This window comes from Apodemus sylvaticus, chromosome 7 (genome assembly GCF_947179515.1).
Source record: "Apodemus sylvaticus chromosome 7, mApoSyl1.1, whole genome shotgun sequence".
Lineage (NCBI taxonomy): Eukaryota > Metazoa > Chordata > Mammalia > Rodentia > Muridae > Apodemus > Apodemus sylvaticus.
This window is the reverse complement of record NC_067478.1, coordinates 34,879,121-34,887,807: the sequence shown is the minus strand read 5'-3', so window position 1 is coordinate 34,887,807 and position 8,687 is coordinate 34,879,121. Positions and strand designations below refer to the sequence as shown.

At 40.0% G+C, this 8,687-nt stretch overlaps 1 non-coding gene across 1 annotated transcript; it reads left to right on the top strand.

Annotated features, from left to right (window-relative positions):
- Window positions 1–3,052: 3,052 nt before the first annotated feature.
- On the top strand, window positions 3,053–3,181 carry LOC127690402 (small nucleolar RNA SNORA17). The gene has a single exon (XR_007979105.1). It is a non-coding gene; the product is annotated as a small nucleolar RNA SNORA17 (small nucleolar RNA).
- The last annotated feature ends 5,506 nt before the right edge of the window (window positions 3,182–8,687 follow it).

Below are 8,687 nucleotides of genomic sequence, written 5' to 3'. Positions count from 1 at the left end.
AACCCTATTAAAAATGGGGTACAGAGCTAAACAAAGAATTTTCCCCTGAAGAACATCGGATGGTTGAGAAGCATCTTTAAAAATGCTCAACTTCATTAGGGAAATGCAAATCAAAACAACCCTGAGATTTCACCTTACACCAGTCAGAATGGCTAAGATTAAAAATTCAGGAGACACCAGGTGTTGGAAAGGATATGGAGAAAGAAGAACACTCCTCCACTGCTGGTGGGGTTGCAAACTTGTACAACCACTCTGGAAATCAGTCTGACGGTTCCTCAGAAAACCTGGTAAGTCACTTCCGGAAGATCCTGCTATACCACTCCTGGGCATATAGTCAGAGGATTCCCCAGCATGTAATAAGGATACATGCTCCACTGTGTTCATAGCAGCCCTATTTATAATAGCCAGAAGCTGGAAAGAACCCAGGTATCCCTTAACAGAAGAATGGATGCAAAAAAATGTGGTATATATACACAATGGAGTACTATTCAGCCATTAGAAACAATGAATTCATGAAATTCTTAGGCAAATGGATGGAGCTGGAGAACATCATACTAACCCAGTATGGTGAGGTAACCCAGTCTTAAAAGATCAATCATGGTATGCACTCACTAATAAGTGGATATTAACCTAGAAAACTGGAATTCCCAAAACATAATCCACATATCAAATGAGGTACAAGAAAAACGGAGGCGTGGCCCCTTGTTCTGGAAAGACTCAGTGTAGCAGTATAGGGCAAAACCAGAACAGGGAAGTGGGAAGGGGTGGATGGGAGAACAGGGGGAGAGAAGGAGGCTTATGGGACTTTCATGGAGTGGGGGTCCAGAAAAGGGGAAATCATTTGAAATGTAAATAAAAATATATCAAATTAAAAAAAAAAGAAAGAGAAAATGCACAAAACTTCACATGCTTCTTTGTCCTTAATGGTCTTTCCCACTCCCTTAGTCTCCCAAGCACGAGTTGTAAGATGACTGTTCCTAGGGCTGTCTCTCAATGGACCTGCCTAGGAATGCCTTTATCTTATTCAAATTTTATCCTCATTCTTGAGACTTTCCACATGCCTGTTATGCATGTCTGGGACAATGTGGCTGGCATGTGGCTTAGTCATTCATGACTACCACAGGTGAAGCCAAAAGTAGTCATACAGTCTCAGCTTTCCTCTGGTTTACCATTAGTTAATGAAAAGCAAAGATGGCAGTTAACAGCATCTTTAAATTCTGTGGTTGTATTTATACTGATAAACTAGATAAATTAAGGTTATCAACAGATTAAAAACTACAGCAAAACTTCTACATAGATTTATGTAATTGAACGGAATTAGTGTTTTCCCACAGTACCTTCTGTTGTAACGTGTGCTGTTTCTCTGGAAGTATCAGGGAGGACTTGAGGTCTTTCTACTTCAAGGGGGGGCACAGATCGCTTTGAGAAATTTTCCTTAAGATTGCCAAAACTGGGAATGCATTCACAGGTAGAGTTATGTCAGCTTCATGGCAAACAAACAGAGGAAACTGATAATAGTTGATGGTTTGTACATTTGATTATATTTCTTTTTAGGCAAGTCACTGTGATTAGAATGGTACTGCAGGAATATCATTGAGTTAGTGTACAATTAATTATACATCAAGTGACATAGATAAAATCTACTATGTAACACATGAGGTTGTAGATAAATTAATTCAGGAGGGACAACAGAGAATGAGGCACAACATTATTATTTATGTTGGTATGGTGCCGGATAGGCAGCAATCAAATCCTATTTAGAGCATCAATACACAGAGACATTCCTGCAATCCCTCTGTGATTACATCCTTGTACCAGTAACCTTCAAGTTTCATAGTGACGCACAGGAACCTTATTGGTGTACAAGATAGGTATATAATGTTAAATAATAACAAAAAGCACATGACTGCCCAAGTGCTCTGTGGTGTTGTGAAATGTGAGGATAGTTCCACTAGACAGGACAGACCAAATCCAGAGCACAAACTGACTGTTATATATGGCAGTGCCCAGTGGTTGTTTGCTTTGCTTTGCTTCGCTTCGCTTCGCTTCACTTCGCTTTGCTTTGCTTTGCTTTGCTTTGCTCTCTCGTTTTTGCCTATCCAGAATATTTTACAGCTTATATAGATTATATTATATCACTTTAAGTGAGTTTGGAAGGTAAGAAGAATTTATTTCCTCTAGGTTTTTAATACCTGTATTCTATATTAGTTATATCCATGATGCCCTGGCCAAATACCATGACAGAAATAACAAAAAAAGTAGATTCTTTGCCTTTGATCTCTGACTAAATATACAAATTTTTAAGTTGTAGAAGGGCTCTGGACCAGTAAATAGATCATTTCTCCAGTGTCTTCAGCCTGTCAGGTTGCTCTCATCCAGTGATTCTGACCAAGTACCCACACTGAAAGGCAACTCATGCTTGCATGCCTTCTGTAATGACTCAAGACTCCAAGTCATTCTGAATCAAGTTGTCATGTGAGGAAAGTTGGCCAGACTCCTATAAACCCTCAACATGAATTGACGTGAGACCTGTATGTGGCTACACAGGGAATGAGTGTGCACGGGGGTCTGCTTATTGTTTCCTCATCAAATTTTTAAATGACATATTTTCTTAATTCTTTGAGAACTCCTTACAATGTAATTTGATCCTATTCATTCCCGTTCAACACCCCAACTCCTCCTGGCTCCATTCCTATCTCTCCATTCCTTACAAACTTCAGATCCTTTTCATTTTATCTTAATAGTCCACCAAGTTCAATTAGGGCTAATCATATATTCATGGGCATGTGTCTATCCTAGAATTTGATCAACCTACCAAGGGCAAGATTAGTTTCCACACATTCTCCTTCCATTAATAGTCCTCTTAGGGGCATTTTTATTTATTTATTTATTTATTTATTTATTTATTTATTTATTAGAAGTAGTACTATTATTATTATTATTATTATTATTATTATTATTATTATCATCTTAGCCATTTCTACTGATGATGATGACAATGATGAAAATGTCTCTAGCCTAGTTCAGCTTAAAATTCGCTATGAAAAAAAGAAGAGGGAGATATTGCAGATGTGACTGCTATGTCACATGTGTGTCAGTAGGTGGCAGAGAAGAGAGAAGCTATGTCTACACTCGGTTTTGATCTGTGAACATTTGAATGATTAGTAAGTAATCTTACATTTACTGAAAACATTGAGCCTGAGAGGAGCATGAGTCTAGTGCCCAGCACCAATGCTCAGGCTCAGACAGACTCTGAGAACAGAGAACAAGCTAGAGACTAGCAGAACTCCATGTGGGAAGGCAGGCCTGGGCAGGAGGGGGTTGGAGATAGATGACCTTCATATGTGGCCAATCAGGCAGATGGGCAAGAAGCGAGACAGTGATGACCACCAGGCCAGTGCCATGGAGTCTAGACAGGGAGCTAATCTGAGATGACCACCAGTCATGTACTGGGCAGGCTTGGGGGTGCAGACCATGCTCAAGATGACTCCTGCTCAGTGCCTTAATATACAAATGGGACATATACTCCAGGGACCACTCCTGAGATGACTCTAGACACTCAGAGAAACTGGGCTCCACTAAGAGGAGCAAGTAAGTGGTGGAGAAATTGAAGAGAAAGGGAAACAAGTCTGTGAGTACAAGGAAGAAAGGAACTGGAGGCTCAAGAGTAGTCACGAACAGCCTGATGTGAGTAGTTGGTGATGCCACCTGGGAACATGGTGGGATCCTGGTCTGTGGTACCACCTTGGCCAGCAGCATCAGGAATCTGGTACCACCAAAGGCCAGGCAAATGACGCTGGTGTGGGCTACTGCATGGGGACATGTTGATGGCTAAAGGCTGAGTGAGCCAGTCCTGAGGACAGGAGCATTGGAGAGCTGGCTCTACTCATCTCCCATATAGTGGTGTGGTTGAGGGAGAGATACACTCTGACAAGAGGATATCTGGTGACACTCTTCTCTGATTACTAAAGCCACTGAGAGGAAAATAGAAAAGGCAACATGGAATTTAACTACCCATGACAAAGGATCTTTAATGTTCAGAGTCTAGTTGTCCTTTAACTGTATATTGCTGGATGCTTATATAGGACCTTCACAAAGTCAAGGAAGACAATATTGTGACTTGAAGGGAAGAGGATGAGAAGCCCTTCTCATAGCTAATTAAGAAGTTATTGTTAGTTTATGGCTTTTGTCTGAGAGAGGTACAGTTTTAATTAAAGATATTGTCCCTAGAATGTCAACCCAAGCATCAGTAGATGCCCCTAAACATGTTTAGCATAAATTGGACTAGAAAGTTTTTTTAAGGATATGAATTTAAGAAAAATTGAAAAGGGAGAATGATTATGTGAGCAGAGTTATAAGGGATAAATATGACCAAACACATTGCATAAATTTATCAAAATTAATAAAATTATATTAACAACAAAATACAAAATAAAATGAAATGCCTTTCTGGAATAATGATCCAGCATAAAGCAAGCAAATGAAGACTGGAGTTCTTAGTGGACACTGTGCCTAAACTGTGTGGCTCTTTGTGCCCGTGCTGATGTTATCTAGTCTGCAAAAGCTTTTCTCCAGATCTTACTGGAGTGGGACATGCTATGAGAAAGCCAGTTGTTGGGGAATATCCACCCCTGCTTTTCCATGTACTGAATTTAATTTTCAGGCTTGGTTATCTGAAAAGTGGCATGTGCTTCTCTACCTTTCAGAGCTGTGAGTGCCTGCTGCCTGCTGATTGACACACTACCATGCACTCTGACCTCTGCCACAGCCAGGCTACTGTGTGAGATCCCTATCAATTTGCCTTATGGCAGGCAGATGTCAGAAGATGTAACTTTTCTATAGAGATTATTGTGCCCTTGATGGGGTAAGAAGTGTCTCTTGAGAGGTACAGCTAATGAGTCCCATAATTATCTCTAAACTCTGATTCATTCATCTGTGAAGGAATATAAGTATATAGCCTGGCCTTGCATGGCCCTGGTGAAGTTAGAACACATTTTTGTAGATGAACTGTATTACAATTTCTTAATTTATAACCTTTCTACTAGGATGTGGTTTGGATAATTGGGATCTTTTTCTTGGTAAAAAAGATTTAGACATGCCTTCGTGAACAAAATCTCTTTTTAACTAAAGGAAATACAGTTGAACACAGCAACCACAGACACATGGCCATTATTTGTGACTTGGAATTTGTGCTTCCTTTTAAAAAACACAGTAACAACAACAACAACAAAAACATCAGTAAGCAGCTGAGATCACAGTTGTCCATCACACAAAAGACAAAGTATTACACAATTACCATCTAAAATATATCTTAGAGAGTTATTCCATAATACATACCAGATCTTCAATTTCTAGATGCTACCTGCAATTGAAAGGAAGGAAAATATTTTAAAGCTTAGATCATGTTAAGTAATGTTTGCAAAGGTCTTTCGTCCTTCCACTGATACATTCTAGTTGCAGTCAAGATAGAAAATAGCATTTAAGTGGAGACTGTTAATGGACCAATTATTCAGTGATGTAACAGAATATCTGGAGCTTTGTACTTCATGAAAAATATAATTTCACACTTTTTATGGTTTTGTATTTTAATTTTATTTTTTTATTATATTCAACACAATATATATTCTTTTTTTTGTTTTGAGACAGGGTTTCTCTGTATAACCCCGGCTGTCCTGGAACTCAATCTGTAGACCAGGCTGGCCTCGAACTCAGAAATCCACCTGCCTCTGCCTCCCAGAGTGCTGGGATTACAGGCGTGTGCCACAACTGCCTGGCATATACTTATACCAATAATAAAAATGATGAGACAAAAATGATGTTTTTTGTCTCAAAAAACAAAATAATAATAATGATGATGATGATGATGATGATGATGATGGACATGTTATTAAATGAACATAAAAAGATAATGTCTTTTTCTTTGTTTTGTTGTTAGCAGAGCTTAATGTCTTGGCTCTTACTGTGGTACAAACACAAAGAAAGAACCATTTTTAGACATTAGAGCTCACTGTAATAAGGCTGTACTTCAATATCCTTCAATTCTCCAAAGGATTCTACTTCCATAGTAGCTAGGCTAAGAGTTGACAGTTCTGCTGCACCAAGGAATGAATTGTAGGCACAATTATTTGAATACAGATTTCCTGCGATGGTCAAAGCTATTTGACTTGAGTGACTGTCATCATTCTCATTCCACAGGGAACAGGTTACATGCATTTAAGAAATGGTGCTTTCACATGTTTTTATGCCTCGAAGGCAGATCAGGCAAACCTGTCTGGCCTCTATGGAGGATTCCCTAACCTATATCGCACACCATCTGTGAAAACTTGTATTTTTCATTAAGACATTTTCTGTTTCTGTGGTCTATGGTAGGAATAATTTGAGTGTATACCCCGATGTTTGATGTGTTGAAAGAAAGCTCCAGTGTCCAGTGTGTGCATATTCAATGTTCAGCTGGTGAGACCTTTAAAACATGAGAGGCATTTCCCTAATGACTAATGAAGTTGAGCATTTTTTAAGATGCTTCTCCGCCATCCGAAGTTCTTCAGGTGAGAATTCTTTGTTTAACTCTGTACCCCATTTTTTAATAGGGTTGTTCGGTTTTCTGGAGTCTAACTTCTTGAGTTCTTTATATATATATTGGATATTAGCCCTCTATCTGATGTAGGATTGGTGAAGATCTTTTCCCAATTTGTTGGTTGCCGATTTGTCCTCTTGATGGTGTCCTTTGCCTTACAGAAACTCTGTAACCTTATGAGGTCCCATTTGTCAATTCTTGCTCTTAGAGCATACGCTATTGGTGTTCTGTTCAGAAACTTTCTCCCTGTACCGATGTCCTCAAGGGTCTTCCCCAGTTTCTTTTCTATTAGCTTCAGAGTGTCTGGCTTTATGTGGAGGTCCTTGATCCATTTGGAGTTGAGCTTAGTACAAGGAGACAAGGATGGATCAAATCAAAACAACCCTAAGATTTCATCTTACACCAGTCAGAATGGCTAAGATTAAAAATTCAGGAGACAGCAGGTGTTGGAGAGGGTGTGGAGAAAGAGGAACACTCCTCCACTGCTGGTGGGGTTGCAAATTGGTACAACCACTCTGGAAATCAGTCTGGCGGTTCCTCCGAAAACTGGGCACCTCACTTCCAGAAGATCCTGCTATACCACTCCTGGGCATATATCCAGAGGATTCCCCACCATGTAATAAGGATACAAGCTCTACTATGTTCATAGCAGCCCTATTTATAATTGCCAGATGCTGGAAAGAACCCAGGTATCCCTCAACAGAAGAGTGGATGCAAAAAATGTGGTATATCTACACAATGGAGTATATTCAGCCATTAGAAACAATGAATTCATGAAATTCTTAGGCAAATGGATGGAGCTAGAGAACATCATACTACGTGAGGTAACTCAGACTCAAAAGGTGAATCATGGTATGCACTCACTAATACGTGGTTATTAACCTAGAAAACTGGAATACCCAAAACATAATCCACACATCAAATGAGATACAAGAAGAAAGGAGGAGTGGCCCCTGGTTCTGGAAAGACTCAGTGAAACAGTATTCGGCAAAACCAGAACGGGGAAGTGGGAAGGGGTGGGAGGGAGGACAGGGGAAGAGAAGGGGGCTTACGGGACTTTCGGGGAGTGGGGGGGCTAGAAAAGGGGAAATCATTTGAAATGTAAATAAATTATATCGAATAAAAAAATTAAAAAAAAACATGAGAGGCTTTAAAATGTCATATACGTGATCAGAGTCATGATTTCATTGTGATCCCACTGAACCATAAGGGGACCATTGAAGTTAGTTTTCTGGCTGAGAGCAAGGAAAGGCCTTCTTACCATTTTCACTGGTGCTTTCTCCTTATCCACTGGTAAGGTTGCCCTGTCTGGACATTCAGGCACCCGGGGAACTTCTTCCGGATTCACTGGGAGACAAGAAGTGACTGTCCGGCTCACAGTATTGATTATTGTTTACACTGGGCTTTACTTGATGTAGGTGAAAGTGTATGAATTTAGTTCATGTAACTAAACCTGATTAACAAGATGGTTCTGCTATTGCTGGACTGTTTTCCCATAAGGCAAACTAAACAGAGGGAAGACCTACAGACAAACTAGAATGTACCTGTCCATGTGGAAAAGGACTGATTTAGATGTCATACTAAGATTCAACTGCCTTTCAAGTCATATTGTATCTGAGAAGGGTTCTGTTCAGTTCTCTTCTAGTGATCGTGTTGCTCTCATGAGCTTTGTGAGGGAGAAACATTTAGTGAATACAGAAAGACCTTGAATACCCAGGACTGAGGATGGGGACATGGCTGGGGTTAGGCCACACTGTGTGGACAATGTGTTCTAGTATGCAGCATCAACAGTAAGGTAACAGGTTGAAGGGATCATAGGACAACATGGCAATTACCAAACAGGAGGAAGTGGCTAGAGAAGGATGGGGGCAAGAATAAGAGAAGACGGGCAGTGATGGTGCACCCGTTTAATCCCAGCACTTCGGAGGCAGAGGCAGGAAGATTTCTGAGTTCAAAGCCAGACTGGTCTACAGAGTGAGTTCCAGGACAGCCAGGGCTATACAGAGAAACCCTGTCTTGAAAACCAAAATAAAAAGCAAATTAAAAACCAAAAAAACGAAACAAAACAAAAACAAGAAGAAGAAGAAGAAGAAGAAGAAGAAGAAGAAGAAGA